The sequence below is a fragment of the Cebus imitator genome, unplaced genomic scaffold (genome assembly GCF_001604975.1).
Source record: "Cebus imitator isolate Cc_AM_T3 unplaced genomic scaffold, Cebus_imitator-1.0 Scaffold769, whole genome shotgun sequence".
NCBI classification, from domain to species: Eukaryota; Metazoa; Chordata; class Mammalia; order Primates; family Cebidae; genus Cebus; species Cebus imitator.
Window position 1 is genome coordinate 322,093 of NW_016108084.1, and position 22,774 is coordinate 344,866.

A 22,774-nucleotide genomic window follows, 5' to 3' on the forward strand; every position below is an offset into this window, starting at 1 on the left:
AATGAAATCAGCTAAACTTCTGAATTATTAACAAACTGCCCATGTGCTTAAATTCAAGGTTCTTACTTGTATAAACACCTAATGTTTACAAGATTAAAAATGTTTAGTGAGGGCGTAACTTTAAATAATTACCACCTTTGTGTAATATCTCAGTTTTCAGAAGCAATCTAAATAAATGATTAAAAATATAATTTTGGATGCTTATTGGATGTCTAGGTCATTTTCAAGTAACAAAGGTTTATTTTATTGGAAATATGCTCCAAAAATTGTAGAATAGTTCTCATATATAAAATATTAATATTTGATAACCAGTTCTGTTTCTGCATCACTTTAAAAGTCCTTGTGCTATTAAACTACTGGATTTTGACTCTGGGTCTAAAATCGTTCATGATAATGTCATGTCTATCCTTACTTCCTTTGAACAGTTAACATCTTTTGCAAGATCAAAAATGACTGCTGTAAAATCCTTCTAGGATAAGCAATAGCTGTCACTTTGTGTTATAGCATAGTAGCTAAGACTTTCACAATGACAGCCTAGTTTCAATAACTAGCTTTGGAATTAGTTCTTTCTGGTTTGATAGTTTTATGACTTTTGCCATTTATTATTTTCCCCTCCATAGACAGCTTCTGATTTTCTGACTTGAATTATCTTCTCTCTGATCTACCTTAGGAGTGACTGTAGATCTTGTGAGCATTGCTTCCTATCTCTTTGCATCCATGTCATAACATTAGTTAAGGATGATTGGTTTTAGTTGGGAGAACACCTTCAAGGAAAATTAAAGCTTAAAAGCTAGAGATGTCAGCTTTTTGGCAGTTTGTCCTGGCTAGAGTCTGGTATGAGAGATTTACCACAATTTTTCTATTAAAAAAAAAAGTTTGATGGTTAAAAGTCAGCCTAACTAAATGCTAGTATTCACTCTATCTGTCTATCTATCTATCTATCTATCATCTATCTATCTATCTATCTATCTATCTATTATCATCATCATCTGTGTGTGTAGTCTGTGTGTGTATGTGTGTGCATTTAAAGAATATGTTTTTTATTTTCTTGGATCTTTCTTTTGACAAAACATTTGTTTTTCCTTTTTATTCTTAGTCAACAGAATTCTGTCTGTATTCTTGTTTCCTTCAATGCCTACATAAAAGGGACTTAAGGTAATTCCTGACATCCTTGGAATCCTTGGGAGAAACAGAAAATGAACCACAAACCATTTAGAGAGAAACCCCTGTTTTCCTTATGGAATCCCAGAAGTTGTAAGTGGACCAATCCTTCTCAATGTCTAAGACTCTGTTCTGTTTTTTATTGAATTGTCTAACTTTTTTAACTTTGGTAGTCATCAGAAGTTACTCTTCATTATGAGAGAACTTTTAGCCTTGGTGTATAATAGCTGGGTAAGAAAAGTACTTTTAGATATACTAAGGGCAGTTGCTTACCATGAGTGGTCATCACAAGCTGATACTTCTTTCGTGTTTAAATAAGAAAAGCTTAATCTTGGGCACTTAAAATGTGTGAAATTGGAGATGAGCTGATTACAGAATAAGTGGTTTCACTTTGGGTTCGGTTCGCAAACCAGATTTGGAGGAATGTATTGAAAGTGAAATGCACAGTGAAGACATTGCAGTGTACTGTCCCATAATGTTTCCACTTTTTGGGAACTTGGTATTCGGTGTAAAAATTGCAGCACTGCTTACAATAGCAAAGACCTGGAACCAACCCAAATGCCCATCGATGACAGACTGGACAAGGAAAATGTGGCGCATAAACACTATGGAATACTATGCAGTAATAAGAAATGATGAGTTTGTGTCCTTTGTAGGGACATGGATAAATCTGGAAACCATCATTCTCAGCAAACTGACACAAGAACAGAAAATCAAACACCGCATGTTCTCACTCATATGTGGGTGTTGAACAACGAGAACACGTGGACACAGGGAGGGGAGCATCACACACTGTGGTCTGTTGGGGGGAAATAGGGGAGGAACAGCGGGAGGTAGGGAGGCTGGGGAGGGATAACATGGGGAGAAATGCCAGATATAGATGACGCGGGATGGAGGCAGCAAAGCACATTGCCATGTATGTACCTGTAAAACAATCCTGCATGTTTTGCACATGTACCCTAGAACCTAAAGTGAAATAAAATATATATTTTTTAAAAAATGAAATTCTTGATTTTTGGAAATCTGTTCTGCTTTCCAGCAGTGCATGTTTATGTATTGAAATGTTTGGCCTAGAAACTGCATGATTTTTCATCCCTGTTCCTCAAAGAGCTCCACCATGAAGTCAGTAATCAAATTAAGAAACTTAAAAACTGGCGAGTAAAAAAATCTTACAACTACCAGATCTTATTCTTTGTACTCACATGTGTTGTGTATGTGAAGTTTATATAAAAGACCTGTAATTATTTGGTCTAAAGAAAAATAAGCACATAAATTAAATATATGGTCAGAAAAAAAGGTTTAATGTTTTAAGTTATATGACTCCAATAATCTTTGAAAACTAATGACACATTAAAAGGTTAATGGTAAAGTAAAATAAAATGTCTTCAGAGTTTACATACTTGGTCAAAATCAGAAAAGTCAGATATTGTTTGCTAGATGCTTTAAGGTCATAAACTGCTTCTATGACTTTTGATAATTAGTTGACTTGTCTGTTTTACAGCCATAAGAGTCCAGGTAAGGTCTGGAGACGTATGAAGTTAGCCAGGTACACTGGCTAGGCTGGAAAGCTTCAGACCTTGTCTGATGCTCTTTCCTTGTCTTGGGCTCCACAATCTGATATATGGTTAAAATGGCTTACTCTACCAGGTTTTTAACCAAAAACTAAATGTTACTGAGAGTTATATTGTAACATGTAACTGGGACTACTGGAGAAACAGTTTTACATGAAAGGTGTACAAGAAAATCAGAACTTCTCTTTGGTTAAAAGTTATAAGAAGATATGGAAATATGGTTTTCTTAAAAGGGAATATAATTTTGTCTGGTTTAGAGGTGTTTAAGGATTTTTCGAAGCTAAAGGAGAAATAGCACAAAACATGATTTAGACAAGCTGTAAAATATTTGTAAAGGATTAATCCTGTAAAATAAATTCTGTGAATATGAGCAAGTTAACTGAAATTTAAAGGGAAATATTTTGTTGTTCCACAAATTAAACAATAGAATAAGAGCATACTGATGCAGGTCCAGAATCTGGGCCCATGTTTCTGGATGATAAGGTTTTCCTTTTTTAAAAAAATTAATTGCATTTTAAGTTCCAGGATACATGTGCGGGATGTGCAGGTTTGTTACATAAGTAAACGTGTGCTATGGTAGCTTGCTGCACTTAACAGCACATCACCTAGGTATTAAGCCCTACGTGCATTAACTATGATAGCTGACTTTAGGGATTTATGGAAATCTTAGCTTATGTTCAGTCTGATTAAGATTGGGTAGATTTGTTTATAAGGTGTTATCAAAATTGGGTTTAACATTAGTAGTACACTAATGCAAAAGTGAAATTTTGCTTTCTCTTTTGAACTGGATTTTTTTTGTAATATTAAAGGATAATAAAACATTTGCGTTTGCCTGTTGAATACACAACGGAAAAAGAGGGAAGACAAAAGACAGATTCATTTGGATGCATGTTGTCTATTGAATTTCTTTGAAAAATCTAGTCTACCCTCTATCAACAAGTAAGATATTTCCCTTTTAGTTATAATGACCTGGGGTTCTATTTCGTAATATCATGTGTTTAAGCCTTTGATATTTGACAAACTTTCCAAAGTCAAATTCTAAATTAGGCTTTTTTGATCTGTTTAACACTTTAAACAATAGTTACCCAGAAGTCCAAAAGATACATATCTGGTTTATTTGGCATATTGAAATTATACAGAAAGCACTGTCAAATATGGAACGGTATTTAACCTTCTTTGGATTACATATGAATAAATGTGTTGTTATTATGTGTTCAAAAATAACATGATAATCTGTAATTCTGATATGTCTTAGTATACACTGTCAGTAATAATTATTATTATGTTAAACTGTTTCATGGCACAGAAGTGATGAATATTTCTTGTCAATTGTGTCTTTAACCATGGCTGCTCGAAGACTTTTGTCATCCACAATTGTTATTTTACTTTAATATTTTTATAGGACACTTTGTGATCATCTATAGAACTCTAGATGTACCCTTACATAAGAGTTTCTGATAACTTTAGAGATTATGCCACTATAAGAGAGAGAAAAACTTCCAGGACTCTCATGAATAGCTGATATATTTATGAGAATTTTTGTTTCAATATCAAGCAGAAAAGAAGTTGATAGAGTGGATTAAATTAACAGAAGCTTTAAATAATCTTTTATGGCTTTTTGTTTAAAATATTTACTGATTATTTTTGTTTTGTTTTTCAGAGTCAAGCAAACTTTCTCTTCTTTTAAGTTATTTGCAGCTTTTAATGATTGGTTAAAGTGGTCTCCTGTGAGCAAAATTTGGAGCATATTTGCTTCTCTTTACTAGACTTCCCCAGAATTTGACAACCATTTGTAAGTATACTTAATTTATAGCAGTATAGTTATTTGCATTAAAAAAATAAAAATCTGTTTTCTTTTGTAACAGAACACGATTAGACACACTGGTTATTTTGCCAAGGCTTTGATTGAAATGGCATACTTTCAGATATAAACAGTATTGTTTAAGAAATCAAAGTTTCCTGAGATGTTTATTTGGTGTTAGAAAACAAAAGGAATCAAAGTTGACTTACAGAGTCAAGAAAAAGCCTTTTGGAAAAATCAGCCTTGTATTTTGTCATCTACACTCTCTTTGTACAGGGTTCTTGACTTGTGGTAAGTAAAGAAAATCACTTTCTGCCAGGCCCAGGAGCCCCAAATTATCTTGAGACCTCAAGGAGAGAAATTCACCCACTTGAGGCATCCACAGACACAAACAAATCTATGGCTGGGCTCAAGCTTTTAAAAAGTCTTATCTCATATTCCTTATGAAACAAAGTTTCATCAAAGTCAATTTTAAAAAGAGCCTTTGTGGTAAATAATTATTCTTAACGCACATTATGAAAATACTCAAGCCAATATAATAAAAGTAAAAACTTATTTTCCTTATTTCTTTTTCCTTTATTTTTATTTTATTTATTTATTGATTTTTATTTTTTTGCGATGGATTCTCACTTTGTCACCAGGTTGGAGTGCAGTGGCACAATCTTGGTTCACTGCAACCTCTGCCTCCCGGGTTCAAGTGATTCTCCTATATCAGCCTCCTGAGTAGCTGGGACTACAGGCATGCACCACAATGCCCAGATAATTTTTGTATTTTTAGTAGAGACAGGGTTTCACCATGTTGGCCAGGATGGTCACGATCTCTTGACTTCATCATCTGCCCACCTCAGCCTCCCAAAGTACTGGGATTACAGGTGTGAGCCACCACACCCAGCTGTGAAACTTATATTCTAAATAAATCAGTCCTACTATAGTTTGTTTTTAGTAAAAACAATGACTAGAGAGAGAAAATTGTGTTTTAGAAAAAAAAAAACTATAGGACACTTGTTAGATTCTAGCTGTCCACTCTTTTTGAGTGTTTATTATTTTTCACAACTTGGATTGAATCCTAAATTATTTCTCTTTTATAAGTCCCAAAATAAACACTTTCAAATCTTTCTTTCATGTTTCTTATTTGGACTCAATGAAATTACTACCACATTTTCTCTTGTAATACAGGTGAGAAAAATGTGTCAGACAGCCACTGCCTTTCTCCTCTGTACCTAAATATGCTTTGAAGCTAACATCTAGATAAATTGTGCCCAACATTAAATTTTGTTTTTCTTCTGTTTTTATTGAAGTGTCTCTTATTAAAAATCTCTCTGTCTTGATCACATGCAGAGGCCAAGCCTATCTGCAATTCCATCTCCTATATAAGATGCAGCTATTCAACTAAACTGATCCATTCTCAAAAACTAGATATGGCTTATGGCCACCTTATTGGGTATTCACAGTTCTATCTATAACCTGTTAAATATATATTTAGCCAACCCTGTCTTCATATACATTTATGACTGGCAATGGGAAACCTCCATGATAATTAAGAGCAACTGTTGTCTATGTATCCCAGATAATTAAGGAAATGTGCCAGATAGCCCTGTGAAATATGCATTTAAAAATCAAAGCTACGTCTGACACCACATTATCCCTAGACCAGTGGTTAGCATCCTGGTATGTGTCAGGACCATCCTGGTGGCAATAGGTGCTTGCAAAATTGTCTCTGATTGCAGAGATAGACATATCACTCTGTTGTGGAGTTTACTGCTGTTGCAACCTCTGTATAGGAATGCAGGACAAGCTTCACCACACATTTTCCAGACCTCACACCATAATGCTCCAAAAATATCAGCTGTAAGCCCAAGTACTCATAAATATTTCCAAATCCAAATAGATAAGTTTAATTCTGATGCTCAATTACTATGCCCCCTTTCAGCAGGAAGTAGCCAGAATAAACATGGCACCCAAATATCATAGAAATAAAATGGAACTTGGGAGTAGGAAATTATAACAGTACCACATTTTTCTAAGAGGTAGTTTATATTTTTCTCTTTTTTCTCTTTCATTTTTTCCCTATTTGCCACTTAGATCCTTAGAAATGCAATTATTACCTTTAACCTTCCCTTATCAGATACTCACTACAAGGCAAATTTATCTAACTATATGTTTAGCAGCTACAGAACAGAATGCTCACCCAAACAAGAGGTTACCTTAGGAGATAACAGTCAATTTGCAACCCAAAATATGCCTGCCCATGAAGACACAAGCAGCCACCAGCTTGACTGCCCTAGCAGATAAGGCAACAAGCTGGCAACTAGATCCCCACTCCACTTGCTCACTCCTCCACCCCCTGCATGCTACTTATGTTAAGTCCCTTTTAAAAGTACTTGATTTCTGCTCCAAAAGGGAAGTAGTACCAATAAAAGGAGGAAGCCTGTACTTCTTCCTTTAAGCTAGATTTTTAATCAAAGTCACTTTCTTTATATCAGACCTTACCCTTGTAAATTGGACTCCATGAGTGGCAAGTGGCTGAACCTGTATTTTCATTAAAATATGAGTCTAGGTGGAGTACACTGACATTTCTAAAATTAGTGTGATCTGGACTTGGCTGTGCTCCTAAATGGTGGTAAGGATAGGTGGGACTGTGAACTTCCTGCCTCTGGGGCACTTTCTAGATAAATCTTTAGTTTATTTTTATAATACCCTCTAGATACAATTCCTAAAAGAAATGTTTAAGGCAAGCTTTAGCACAATAGGCTTTCTCTCCTCTGTGCTGGCAACTCTGTGAATAAGTGGGCTATTTCTTTTGAAAAATATAGTAATATTGTTTTGAGGTAGCAATGTATTCTACTTATCACACATCATCAATTTTAACTTTTTATACTAGTCTTTCTGAGTCAATAAACATGTAACCAATAGCTTACCTTTTTAAACTTAAAAATAGTTTTGTTACTGAAAAAAATCTGTATTAATATTTTTATTTATTATTGGTAATAACACAAGAAAAGAGTACATATCACCCACTATTACAGCCTACCACTATTCTCCTTAAGTGGCACTGTAAGTCTGAAACATAATTATCTACTTGAATACTATTAAACAATGGAATTAGAATATAACTACTTCAAGGTTCAAAACATTTTAAATGAAAGACATTCTAACACCTCTCATTAAATAAAAAAAATACTTTGTCCTTGTTAAATTCAAACAAGTTCAAAACAAAATAAATGCCTTTTGTATACCTATTGAGACTTCTTTTCCACAAATTTGATCTGAAGCAGTCTAGACATGAATAATACACATTACAGGAGTTGACCTGCCAAGGTTCATGTTGTTAGTTCACACAATCTATACCAGGTATACCTTATATGATGTATGTAGTAGAAACAAATAATAGTCCTCAAAAGATATCCAGGTCCTAATTTCTGAAATGTGTGCATGTTACTTTACATGACAAGAGGGACTTTATAAAACTGATTGAGGGTCTTAAGGGTGGAGATTATCCTAGATGAACCCTAGCTATAATCACAGGTGTTCTTGGGGAGACAGAAGGATTTTGACAATGGAAACATAAGGAAATGTGATGATGAAGTGAGATGTTACACTGCCGCCTTTAGAGATGAAGGAAGGGGCTATGAGACAAGAAACAAAGAAACTCAATGAAAACAAGCCTAGAAATGAAAAAGTCAAGAAAATATGTTCTTCTTTAGAGTTTCCAGAGGCAGAGTGGCCCTGCTAATATTTGATTGTGACCTAGTCAGGTGTATTTTTGAACTCTGTCTTTCATAGCTGTAAAAGAATTAATTTGTGTTATTTAAGTCACCAACTTTATGTTTGTTACAGTAGTGATAGGAAAATAATTGAATATACTTTACAAATTTACTAAAATGTTAGTTGTGCTTTTTGAAGGTTCCAGAATTCATTTTTGCCCCTTTCAGAAGGAGTATACTATAGTAGCTAAAAGTATAGAAACCAGAACCACATTGTAAGGGTTCAGATCAAGGTGCCACTGCCTACAATGTCTTCCAGTTTCTTCAACTTAAAAGTGTGTATGGCTATTTGAGAATTAAAGGTATTAAATACATGTAAACCAGCAAAAACAGTGACTGACACACAGAAAATACTCAGAATCATCATTATTATTATTTTCAGTGTGTTGCCCTCTAGAGTGTCCATGACACTCTAGAAGAAACCTGAATTTTTTTTTTTTTTTTCAGATGGAGTTTTGCTCTTGTTGCCCAGGCTAAAATGCAATGGCACAATCTTGGCTCATTGAAACCTCTGCCTCCCGGATTCAAGCGATTCTTCTCCCTCAGCCTCCCGAGAAGATGGGGATTACAGGTGTGCACTACCACACCTGGCTATTTTTTGTGTTTTTAGTAGAGATGGGGTTTCAGCATTTTGGTCAGGCTGGTCTTGAACTCCTGACCTCAGGTGATCCACCCACCGTGGCCTCCCAAAGAGTTGGGATTACAGGCATGAGCCACCATGCCCAGCCAGAAGCCTGAAATCTTTTAGTTTATTTTAATGAACACATCTAAAACACATAATCACCTACAATATGATACTGGCTTTGGAGGCAACATAGCCACAGGAAAAGGTCAGGAGCTTGAGGCCAACATGGCAAAACCCGTCTCTACTAAAAATACAAAAAATTAGCTGGGCATGATGACACAAGCCTGTAGTCCCAGCTGCTCTGGAGGCTGTGGCATGGGAATTGCTTAAACTCACAGGGCAGAAGTTTCAGGGAGCCAAAACTGCATAACTACCCTCCAGCCTGGGCGATGGAGCGAGACTGGGTCTCAAAAAAAGATAAACCAAATTGAAAAACCCTTAGCTAGACTAAGAAAAAAAAAGAAAAATCTCAAATAAATAAAATCATAGATGAAAAGGGATACATTAAAACTGATATCATAGATACATTTTTAAAAAGATAGCAACTACTATAAACAAATATATGCTAAAAAATTGGAAAACATAGAAGACATGGATAAACTTCTAGACACAATGCAACCTACCAAGATGAAACCATAACAAATAGAAAAAATACATATTTTTAAATTAAATTAAAGTTCCAGGATACATGTGCAGGATATGCAGGTTTATTACATAGGTAAACCTGTGCCATGGTGGCTTCCTGAACCTATCAACCCATGACCTAGCTATTAAGCCCCACATGCATTAGCTATTTATCCTAATGCTCTCCCTACCACTACCCCTTGACTGGCACCAGTGTATGTTGTTTCCCTCCCCCTGTCTAAGTGCTCTCATTGTTCAGCTCCCACTTATATGTGAGAACATGTAGTATTTGGTTTTCTGTTACTGTGTTAATTTGCTGAAACTAATGGCATCCAACTTTGTCTATGTCCCCACAAAGAACATGATCTCATTCTTTTTATGGCTACATAATATTCTATGGTGTATATGTATCACATTTTCTTTATCCAGTTTACCATTGGTGGGCATTTGGGTTGATTCCATGTCTTTACTGTGGTGAATAGTGCTGCAAAGCACATATGTGTGCATGTATTCTTTATAATGGAATTATTTATATTTCTTTGGACCAGTAATGGGATTGCTGAGTCATATGGTATTTCTGGTTTTAGGTCTTTGAGGAATTCCCATGCTATCTTCCACAATGATTGAATCAATTTACATTCCCACCAAAACTGTAAAAGTGTTCCTAACCCTCCACTGCCTCACCAGCATCTGTTGTTTCTTGAATTTTTAATAATCTCCATTCTGATTGGTGTGAGATGGCCCCTCATTGTGATTTGCATTTCTCTAATAATCAGTGATGTTGAACTTTTTTTTATGTTTGTTGGCTGCATGTATGTCTTTAGAGAAGTGTCTGTTCATGTTCTTTGCACACATTTTATGAGTTTTTTTTTCTTGTAAGTTTGTTTTAAGTTTCTTGTAGATTCTGAGCACTAGATCATTGTCAGATGGATGGATTGCAAATATTTTCCCCCATTCTGTAGGTTGTGTGTTCACCCTGATAATAGTTTCTTTTGCTATAAAGAAGCTCTTGAGTTTTAATTATATTTCATTTGTCAATTTTTACTTTTTTTGCAATTGCTTTTGATGTTTTCATAATAAAATATTTGTCCATCCCTATGTCATGAATGGTTTTGCCTAGATTTTCTTGCAGAGTTTTTTTATTTTAGAGTTTTACATTTAAGTACTTCATCCATCTTGAGATAATTTTTTGTATAAGGTGTAAGGAAATGGTCTAGTTTCAATTTTATGCATATGGCTAGCCAGTTTTCCCAGCATCATTTATTAAATATGGAATCCTTTCACCATTGCTTGCTTTTTTCAGGATTATAAAATATCAAATGGATGTAGATGTACAGTCTTACTTCTGAGTTCTCTTTCTGTTCCATTGGCCTATGTGTCTGGTTTTGTACCAGTACCATCCTGTTTTGATTACTGTAGCCTAGTCACATAGTTTGATGTTGGATAGAATGATGCCTCCAGCTTTGTTCTTTTTGCTTAGGATTATCTTAGCTATACAGGCTCTATTTTGGTTCCATATGAATTTTAAAGTATTTTTTTCTAATTATGTGAAGGATGTCAATGGTAGTTCAATGAAAATGCATTTAATCTACAAATTACTTCGGTAAGTATGACCATTGTTACAATATTCAGCATGAAATTTTTTTCCCATTTTTGTTGTGTGTCCTCTCTGGTTTCCTTGAGCAGTGGTTTGTAGTTCTCCTTGAAGAGGTCTTTCACTTGCCTTGTTAGCTGTATTGAAAGGTATCTTATTCTCTTTGCAGCAATTGTGAATGCCAGTTCATTTATTACTTGTCTATTATTGTTGCATAGTAATGCTTATGATTTATGCACATTGATTTTGTATCCTGAGACTTTGCTGGATTTTCTTATCTGTTTAAGAAGCATTTGGTCTGAAATGTTGAGGTTGTCTAGATATAGGATCATGTTATCTGCAAAGAGAGACAGTTTGAATTCCTCTCTTCTTATTTGAATATTCTTTATTTCTTTCTCTTGCCTGTTTGCCCTGGCCAGAACTTCCAATACTATGTTAAATGGGAGTGGTGAGAGAGGGTATCCTTGTCTTGTACCGATTTTCAAAGGGAATGCTTCCAACTTTTGCCCATTCAGTATGATATTGGCTGTGGGTTTGTCATAAATAGCTCTTATTATTTTGAGATATGTTCAGTCAATACCTAGTTTATTGATTGTTTCTAATGGGAAGGGGTGTTGAATTTTATTAAAGGCATTTTCTGTATCTACTGAGATAATACTGTGCTTTTTGTCATTGGTTCTGTTTACGTGATGTTATTGATTTGTATATGTTGCACCAGCCTTGTATCTCAGGGATGAAGCCAACTTGATTGTGGTGGTTAAGCTTTTTGATGTGTTGCTAGATTCAATTTGCCAGTATTTTATTGAGGATTTTTGCATTTATGTTCATCAGGGATATTGGCTTGAAATTTTGTTGTTGTTGTATCTCTGCCAAGTTTTGGTATTAGAATGATGCTGGCCTCATAAAATGAGTTAGGGAGGAGTCCCTCTTTTTCTATTGTTTGAAATGGTTTCAGAGGGATATCAGCTCCTCTTTGTAAATCTGGTAGAATTCAGCTGTGAATCTGTCTGGTCCTGGGATTTTTTTTTGGTTGGTGGACTATTAATTACTGCTTCAATTTCAGAACTTGATTTGACTTCTTCCTGGTTTAGTGTTGGGAGGGTGTATGCATCCATTAATTTATCAATGTCTTCTAGATTTTCTAGTTTATTTGCATAGAGGTGTTTATAGCATTCTCTGATGGTAGTTTGTATTTCTGTGGGATCAGTGGTGATATCCCCTTTATCATTTTTAATTGTGTCTATTCAATTCTTCTCTCTTTTCTTCTTTATTGGTCTGGCTAGCAGTCTATCTATTTTGTTAATCTTTTTAAAAAATCAGCTCCTGGATTCCTTGATTTTTTGAAGGGTTTTCCATGTTTCTGTCTCCTTCAGTTCTGCTCTGATCTCAGTTATTTCTTGTCTTCTGCTCGCTTTTGAATTTGTTTGCTGTTGCTTCACTAGTTCTTTTAATTGTGATGTTAGGGTGTCCACTTTAGGTCTTTCCTCCTTTCTCCTGGGGGCATTTAGTGCTATAAATTTCCCTCTAAACACTAGCTTAAGTGTGTCCCAGAGATTCTGGTACATTGTATCCTTGTTNGCCAATCATGTGATTATTGTTTTTAGTTCTGTTTACGTGATGAATGATGTTTATTGATTTGCATATATTTAAACAGCCTTACATCCTGAGTATAAAGCTGACTTCACTGTGGTCGATAAGCTTTTTGATGTGCTGCTGGATTCGGTTTGCCAGTATTTTATTGAAAATTTTTCATCAGTGTTCATCAGTGATATTGGCCTCAAGTTTTGTTTTTACATTTTATCTCTGCTAAGTTCTGGTATCAGGATGATGTTGGCCTCATGAGTTAGGAAGGAGTACCTCCTGTATAATTTTTAAAAATATTTTCAGTAGAAATTGTACCAGCTGCTCTTTGTACCTCTGGTACAATGCAGCTGTAAATCCATCTTGTTCCAGGATTTTTTTTTTCTTTTTGGTTGGTACACTATTTATTACTGCCTCAATTTCAGAACTTGTTATTGGTCTATTCAAGGATTTAATTTCTTCCTCATTCAGTCTTGGGAGGGTTTATTTGTCCACGAGTCTATTCATTTCTTGTAGATTTTCTAGTTTACTTGCACAGGGTTGTTTACAGTATTCTTTGGTGGTTGTTTGTAATTCTGTGGGGTCATTGGGGATATCCCCATGATCTTTTCTTATTGTGTCTCCTTGATTCTTCTTTATTTTCTTCTTTGTCTAGCTAATGGTCTATCAATTTTATTTTATTTTTTGTTTTTCAAAAAAAAAAACTCCTGAATTTATTGATTTGTTGAAGAGTTTTTTATGTCTCTATATCCTTCAGTTCCACTCTTATCTTAGTTATTTCTTGTCTTCTGCTAGCTTTGGGATTTGTTTGCTCTTGGTTTTCTAGTTCTTTTACTTGCAATATTAGGCTGTCAATTTGAGGTCTTTCTAGCTTTTTGATGCGAGCATTTAGTGCCATAAATTTTCCTCTTAACACTGCTTTAGCTGCATCCCAGAGGTTCTGGTACATTGCCTCTTTGTTCTCATTAGTTTCAAAGAACTTCTTAATTTCTTCCTTAATTTCATTATTTACCCTGGAGTCATTCAGGAGCAGGTTGTCCAATTTCCACGTAGTTGTGTGGTTTTCAGTGAGTGTCTTTATTTTGAATTCTTATTTGATTGTGCTGTTCTCTGAGACTGCTTTTCCTTTTTTTGTTTTAGTGCTTTTGCATTTGCTGAGAAGTGTTTTATTATACTTACAATTATGTGATTAGTTTTAGACTAAGTGCCATGTGACACCAAGAAGAATGCATATGCTGTTGTTTATGAGTGGAGAGCCCTGTAGAAATCTATCAGGTCCACTTGATACAGAGCTCAATTCAAGTCCTGAATATCCTTGTTAATTTTCTGTCTTGATAATCTAATATTGACAGTGGAGTGTTAAAGTCTCCCATTATTATTGTGTGAGAGTTTATAAGTCTCTTTGTAGGTCTCTAAGAACTTGTTTTATGAATCTGGGTGCTCCTGTATTGGGTACATATATATTTATGACAGTTAGCTCTTCGTTTTGAATTGATCCTTTCGCTATTATGCAATGCCCTACTTTGTCGTTTTTTAATCTTTGTAGTTTTCAAGTCTGTTTTGTCAGAAGCTAGGATTGCAAACCCTGCTTTTTTTCTGCTTTCCGTTTGCTTGGTAAATTTTCCTCCATTCCTTTATTTTGAGCCTATGTATGTCTTTGGATGTGAGATGGGTTTTTTGAATACAGCACACCAATTGGTCTTGACTCTATCCTGTTTGCCATTCTGTGTCTTTTAATTTGTGCCTCAGTCCTTTTTTATTTAAAGTTAATATTGTTATGTATGAATTTGATTCAGACGTTATGATGCTACTTGGTTATTTGCTGACTTGCTGATTTAGTTGCTTCTTGGTCTCATTGGACTTTGTACTTCAGTGTGTTTTTGCAGTGGCTGGTGAGGTTTATTTTTTCCCTCCTTTCCATATTTAGTGCTTTCTTCAGGAGCTCTTGCAAGGCACACCTCATGGAGATAAATTCCCTCAGCATTTGCTTGGTTAAAAAAGAATTTATTTCTCCTTCACTTATGAAGCTCAGTTTGGCTGAATATAAAATTCTGGGTTTGGAATTCTTTTATTTAAGAATGTTAAATATTGGCCCCCAATCTCTTCTGGCTTGTAGGGTTTCTGCTGAGAGATCTGTTGCTAGTCTGATGGTATTTCCTTTGTAGGTGACCTGGCCTTTCTCTCTGACTGTATTTAACATTTTTTTTCCATTTTCACCTTGGAGAATCTGATGATTATGTGTCTTGGGGTTGTTCTTCTGATGGAGTATTTTACTGGGTTTCTCTTGATTTCCTGAACTTCAGTGTTAGCCTGTCTTGTTAGGTCAAGGTAGTTCTCATGGATGGTATCCTGAAGTATGTTTTCCAATTTTGTTTCATGTTCCCTGTCTCTTTCAGGTATCCCAATCAGTTGTAGATTCAGTCTTTTTACATAACCCCATAGGGCTCAGAGATTGTTTTCATTCCTTTTTATTCTTTTTTCTCTAATTTTATCTGCCTGTTCTATTTCAGCAAGATAGTATTCAAGCTCTCAAATTCTTTCCTCTTCTTGGTCTACTTAGTTACTGATATTTGTGCTTGCATTGTGCAGTTCTCGTTTTATGTTTTTTAGATCCTTTGGGTCATTTACGTTCCTCTCTAAACTGGCAATTCTAGTTAACCACTCCTGTAATGTTTTATCATGGTTCTTAACTTCATTGCATTGGTTTAGAACATGTTCTTTTAGCTTAGTGAAGTTCATTATTACACACCTTCTGAAGCTGACTTTTATCAATTTATCCATCTCAGCCTCCACCTAATTCTGTGCCCTTGGTGAAGAGATGTAGCAATTATTTGGAGGAGAATAGGCACTCTGGCTTTTTGAGTTGTTAGCATTTGTTGTTGTTGACTCTTTCTCATCTTTGTGATTTTATCGGGCTTTGATATGTGAGGCTGTTAACCTTTGGGTGGGTTTATTTGGGGGACTTTTTGTGGATGCTGTTGTTGTTGCTTTTTGTTTTTCTTTTAACAGCCAGACCCCTCTTATGTAGGCCTGCTGCAGTTTGTTGGGTTGTCCACTCCAGACTCTATTTGCCTGGGTCCCTCCTGCACCTAATGATGTCACCAGTGAAGGCTGCAGAACAGCAAAGATGGCTGCCACTTCTTCCTCTGGGCTCTCTGCTCCAGAGTGGCACCAACCTGATGCCAGTGGGAATGCTCCTGTATATGTTGTCTGGCAACCACTTTAGGGGGATTCTCACCCAGTCAGGAGGCATGGGACCTGAGACCTACTTAAAGCACTTTGGGTGCCCCTTGCCAGAGGGGGTGCACTGTGCTGGGGGAAATCCCACCTGTCCAGAATACCTGGTTTTCTCAGATCCAAAAGGGGGAAACATTAACTCTGCTAATCTGCAGAGACAATGGCCACTCTTCACCCCAGGGTCTCAGTCCCAGGGAGATTAGAGTTCTGTCCCTAGATCCCAGGCTGGAATTTCTATAATTCCTGCAGGGAGGCCCCACCCAGTGAGGAGGGATGGGTCAGGGTTTGTCCTAAAGAGGGAATCTGCCCATGATCTCCCACAACTACTATGCTGTTGATGGTCCAAATCATCCAGACTCCCCAGCACCAGCAGGGGAAGAACAGCAGACTGGGGTTGTGGTAATGGTGGCTGCTACCCCTTCCTGGGAGCTCAGTTGAATTTGGCAGCTGGCAGCAACAGTAATGGCTACCAACCCTCCCCTGAAGAGTTAAGTCATCTTAGGCAGCAGACAGCCACAGTGATAATGGCCAACCATCCCTTCAAAGAACTCCATAGTGTTAGACAATTTCAAGTCATGTGACCATTGAAAATCTGTACAACTCTGTGGTTTGGACTCAAGGCCCGGGTAGTATAGGCTCATGAAGGAGAACTTCTGATTTAGGGGTTGCACAGATTCATGGAAAAATCATGGTTTTCCCAGAAGGATAGCATGATCACTCATTGCCTCTCTTGGCTGGAGTGGAAGCTCTTGTTGTCTTGTGTGGCTCTCAGGTGGCCATTGCACCACCCTGGTTTTCCTTACTCTCTCAGTCATGCCAACTGCATAGTCAGTTACAATGAGAGAACCTGGATACCTCAGTTGCCAGTGCAGGATTCACCCACCATTTTTATTCTTGGTGGCAGCCTCCAACTGCAGCTGTATCTAGTCAACCATCTTGACCCCAAAATAAAAAATCTTAAGAGACCAATAATTAATAATGAAATTGAAGCAGTAACACAACTGACCCATAAATAAAATGCTCAGGAATTGAGTGATTCACTGTTAAATTCTACCAAACATTTAAAGGTAAACTAATACCAATTCTACTCAAATTATTTCAATAAATTGAAGAGGAAATATTTGTAAACTTTCTTTGAAAGGCCAGTATTTCCCTCATAAAAAACCAGAGAAGAGCACAAAAACAAAACACCTAAAAGCCAATATTCCTGATGAACATAGATGCAAAAATTCCTCAACAAATGTTACCAAACCGAATTAAACAACACAATAAAAAGATAATTCACCATGATCAAGTGGGATTTATCCTAGGAATGCAAGGATGGTTCAATATACACAATAAATGGTATACATCACATCAACAGACTTGAGGACAAAAAACACATGGTCATTTCTATAGAGGCAGAAAAAGCATTTGATAAAATTCACCATTCCTTTATTATAAAAAAAAAACAAATTGGATATAAACATAATACAGTTCAATATAATAAGGGCCATATATGCCAAATTTACAGGTAGTATTATACTTGCTGGAAAACAAAAGTATTTTCACGAAGATCTGAAACAAGTCAAGGATGTCCAATTTCACCACTTCTAGTCAACATAGTACTGGACGTCCTAGACAAAATAATTTGCCAAGAGAAAGAAATGAATGACATCTAAATTGGAAAGGAAGAAGTCAAAGTATTCTTGTTTAAAGACAATATTATCTCATATACAGAAAAACATAGATTCCACTAAAAAACTTTTAAAACATATAAACGAATTAAGTGAAGTTACAGGATACAAAATTAACATACAAAATTCGTATCATAGTAGTATACTAACAGTGATCAATCTGAAAAAAAATTCAAGAAAAATTTTCATTTATAATAGCTACAAAAAATAAAATGCTAGGAATAAATTTCTTCATAGAAGTGAAAGATCTCTACAAGCTATATTATAATACACTGATAAAAGAAAGTGAAGAGAATGCAAAAAAATGGAAAAAGATTTCATGCTTATAAATTGGAGCTACTAATATTCTTCAAATGTCTATATTAGTCAAAGTGATCTACACATTTAATGCAATCTCTGTGAAAATACCAATGACATTCTTCACAAAAATAGAAAAAATAATTTTAAAATTCCTATCAAATCACAAAGAAACTCTGAATAACTAATGCAAACCTGAGCCAAAAGACCAAATCTGGAGTCATCACACTACATGATTTTTAATTATACTACAAACATATAGTAATAAAAAACAGCATGGTACTGGCATAAAATAAGGCACATAGACCAATGAAACAGAATAGATAACCAGAAGTAAATCCATGAACTTGAAGCCAGACAATTTTCAACAAAGTTTCCAAGAACATCTATGGGGGAAAAACAGTTTCGTTAATAAATGATGCTGGAAAAAATTGGATATCAGCGTGCAGAAAACTAACCTAGTTCCTCATCTTTTGCCATATAGAAAAATCAACTTAAAATGACTTAAATATTTAAGCAAAAGACTAGAAACTTGAGGAATATCTTTGTGGTGTTCTCTGTTTTTCCTGAATTTGAATGTTGGCCTGTCTTTCTAGATTGGGAAAGTTCTCCTGGATAATAACCTGAAGAGTGTTTTCCAGCTTGGATTCATTTGCCCTGTCACATTCAATAACACCTATCAAACGTAGATTAGGTCTTTTCACATAATCCTATAATTTTTGGAAGCTTTGTTAATTTCCTTTCAGTCTTTTTTCTCTAATCTTGCCTTCTCATTTTATTTCATTGAGTTGATCTTCAATCTCTGATATAGATTGAGCTATTGAAACATGCGTATGCTTTGCAAAGTTCTCGTGCTATGTTTTCAGCTCCATCAAGTAGTTTATGTTCTTTTCTAAGCTGGTTATTCTAGTTAGCATTTTGTCTAACCTTTTTTCAAGGTTCTTAGTTTCTTTGCATTGGGTTAGAACATGTTCCTTTAGCTCAGAGAAATTTGTTATTACCAACCTTCTGAAGCCTGCTTCTGTTGATTCGTCAAATTCATTCTCCAACCAGTTTTGTTCCTTTGCTGGTGAGAAGTTGTGATCCCTTGGAGGAGGAGAGACATTCTGGATTTTGGCGATTTCATCCTTCTTGTGCTGGTTTATTCCAATGTTTATGGATTTATCTACCTCTGATCTTTGAAGTTAATGAATTTCAGATGGGGTCTCTGAGTGGATGTCCTTTCTGTTGATGTTGAAGCTATTTCTTTCTACTTTTTAGTTTTCCTTCTAACAGTCAGGCCCCTCTGCTGCAGGACTTTTGAAGGTCCACTCCAGACACTGCTTGCCTGATAATCACTTGCGGCAGCTGCAGAACAGCAAGGATTGCTGCCTGTTACTTCCTCTAGTAGCTTCATCCCAGAAGGTTACCTGCCAGATGTCAGCCAGAGCTCTCCTGTATGAGGTGTCTCAGATATATGGGGGTCAGGGAGCTACTTGAGGAGGCAGTCTTTCCCTTATCAGAGCTCAAGTGCTGTGCTGGGAGCTACATTTCTCCCTTCAAAGCTGCTGGGTATGGACATTTATGTCTGCTGCAGCAGAGGTCACAACTGCCCCTTTCCCCATGTGCTCTGTCCCGAGAAAGTGGGGCTTTATTTTTAAGTGCCTGATGTGTTGCTGCTTTTTTTTGAAATGGCCTGCCCAGCATAGAGGGAGTCTAGTCACAGTCTGCCTGCAAAGGCGATGCTGAGCTGCCATGGGCTCCACCCAGCTGCTGTGTAAACTTCCTTGTGATTTTGTTTACCCAGGTAAGGTTAGAACTTCCTTGGTAATGGCAGACTGGCTCAGTAATGGTGGACTGCCTTGGTAATGGCAGACACCTTCCCCCAACCAAGCTCAACCATCTTTGTTTGAGCTCAAACTGCTGTGCTGACTGTGAAACTCTCAAGCCAGTGGGTTTCAGTTTGCTTGTCTTTATGGGGGTGGCACCCACTGAGCTAGATCACTTGACTCCCTGCCTTCAGCCTTTTCTTTTCAGGGAAATGGGTGGCTCTTTCTGGCAATTGTTTCAGGCACCAGTAAAAATGGCCACCCTGATTTGTGCTGGAAACCCATGGTGCATGTCAGCCCAGGAGGAATCTACTGGTCTGTGAGCTGTAAAGCCTATGGTAGAAGCACAGTATCTGAGCTGGAGTGCTGGAGTGGCTGGAAAAGTCCTGATGGCCTCTGTTGGGTAAGGGGGGGGTCCTCCAGCCCCTTGCACTTCCCAGGTAAGGCAGTGCCTCACCCTGCCTCTGTTTGCCATCCTTGGGCTACAACAATGGCTCAACCAGTCCCATTGAGATGAACCTGGTACCTCAGTTGAAAACAAGGAGATCACTCACCTTCTGTGTCACTCTCATTGGGAACTGCATTCTGAAGCTCTTCTTGTTTGGCCATCATGGTGGAAGCCAAAAAATTCCTTGAGATGATAAGTAATTTCAGTAAAGTCTCAGTATACAAAATCAATGTGCAAAAATCACAAGCATTCCTATATACCAATAACAGACAGAGAGCCAAATCACGAACCAACTCCCATTCACAACTGCTACAAAGACAATAAAATACCTAGGAATACAACTAACAAAGGACATGAAGGACCTCTTCAAGGATACCTACAAACCACTACTCAAGGAAATAAGAGAGGACAAAAACAGATGGAAAAACATTCCATGCTCATGGTTAGGAAGAATCAATATTGTAAAAATGGCCATACTGCCCAAAGTAGTTATAGATTCAATGCAATACCCATTAAGCTACAATTGACCTTTTTCACAGAACCGCAAAAAAACAACTTAAACTTCATATGGAACCAAAAAAGAGCCCACATAGGCAAGAGAATTCTAAGCAAAAAGAACAAACCTGGAGGCATCACATTACCTGACTTCAAATATACTTCAAGTCTACGGTAATAAAAACAACATGATACTGGTACCAAAACAGAGATATAGACCAATGGAACAAAACAGAGGCCTCAGAAGTAACACAACACACCTACAACCATCTGATCTTTGACAAACTTGACAAAAACGAGCAATGGGGAAAGGATTTCCTGTTTAATAAATGGTGTTGGGAAAACTGGCTAGCCATGTGCAGAAAGCTGAAATTGAACAAATTCCTTACACCTTATACAAAAATTAACTCTAGATGGATTAAAGATTTAAACATTAGGAACTAACACCATAAAAGCCCTAGAAGAAAACATAGGCAATACCATTCAGGTCCATAGGCATAGGCAAGGACTTTATGACTAAAACACCAAAAGCAGTAGCAACAAAAGGCAAAATAGACAAATGCGATCTAATTAAACTTAAGAGCTTCTGCACAGCAAAAGAAACAATCATTAGAGAAAACCAGAAACCAACAGAATGGTAAATAAATTTTACGAGCTACCCATCTGACAAAGGGCTAATATCCAGAATCTACAAAGAACTAAAAAACATTTATAAGAATAAAACAAACAACCCCATCAAGAAGTGGGTGAAGTATATGAACAGGGACTTTTTCAAAGAAGACATTGATGCGGCCAAGAAACATGAAAAAATGCTCATCATCACTAGTCATTAGAGAAATGAGAATCAAAACCACATTGAGATGCCATCTCGTACCAGTTAAAGTGGCAATCATTAAAAAATCTGGAGACAACACATGCTGGAGAGGATGTATATAAATAGGAATGCTTTAACACTGTTGGTGGGAGTGTAAATTAGTTTACCCATCATGGAAGACAATGTGGTGAGTCCTCAAGGATCTAGAAATAGAAATATCATTTGACCCAGGAACCCCATTACTGGGTATATGCCAAAAGGTTTACAAATCATTCTATTATAAAGACACATGCACACGTATGTTCATTGTGGGACTGTTTACAATAACAAAGACGTGGAACCAACCCAAATGCCCATCAATGATAGACTGGACAAAGAAAATGTGGTACATATACACCATGGAATACTATGCAGCCATAAAAAACAATGAGTTTGTTGTCCTTGTAGGGACTTGGCTGAATCTGGAAACCATCATTCTCAGCAAACTGACACAAGAACAGAAAACCAAACACTGCATGTTCTAACTCATAAGTGGGTGTTGAACAATGAGAACACATGGACACAAGGAGGAGAACATCACACACTGGGGTGTGTTGGGGAGGTGGGGTGCTAATGGAGGGATAGTAAGGGGTGGGGAAATTGGGGAGCGATAACATTATGAGAAATACCTAATGTAGGTGTTGGGGGGATGTATTCCGCAAACCACCATCACATGTGTATACCTATGTATCAATCTTGCAAGATCTGCACATGTACTCCAGAACTTAAAGTAAAATAAAAATTAAAATTAAAAATAAAAATAAAGACTGGAAACTATGAAACTAAAAGTAAACTTTGTTGAAATAGTCTGGACAAAGATATGTTAGGTAAAACCTCTAAAGCACAGACAACAAAAGCAAAAATAGAGAAATGAGATTACATCAAAATAAAAAGCTTCTTCATAACAACAGCAAAGAAAATCAAGAAAACAGATAACCTACAGAATGGGAGATAATAATTTCAAGCTATCCATCTGACAAGGCTGTAATAACAAGTATCTATAAGAAACTCCAACAACGTAATAGCAAAAACCAAATAAATAAACTAACTTAGAAGTGAGAAAAATATCTGAATAAGCATTTCTCAAAAGAAGACATATATATATATATATATATATATATATATATATATATGGCCAAATTCTGGAAAAGATGCAGAGAAAGATGAAGACTTCTACACTGTTGGCTTAAATTTAAATTGATACAGCCACTGTGAAGAAGAGTGTAGGTTTTTAGAAAG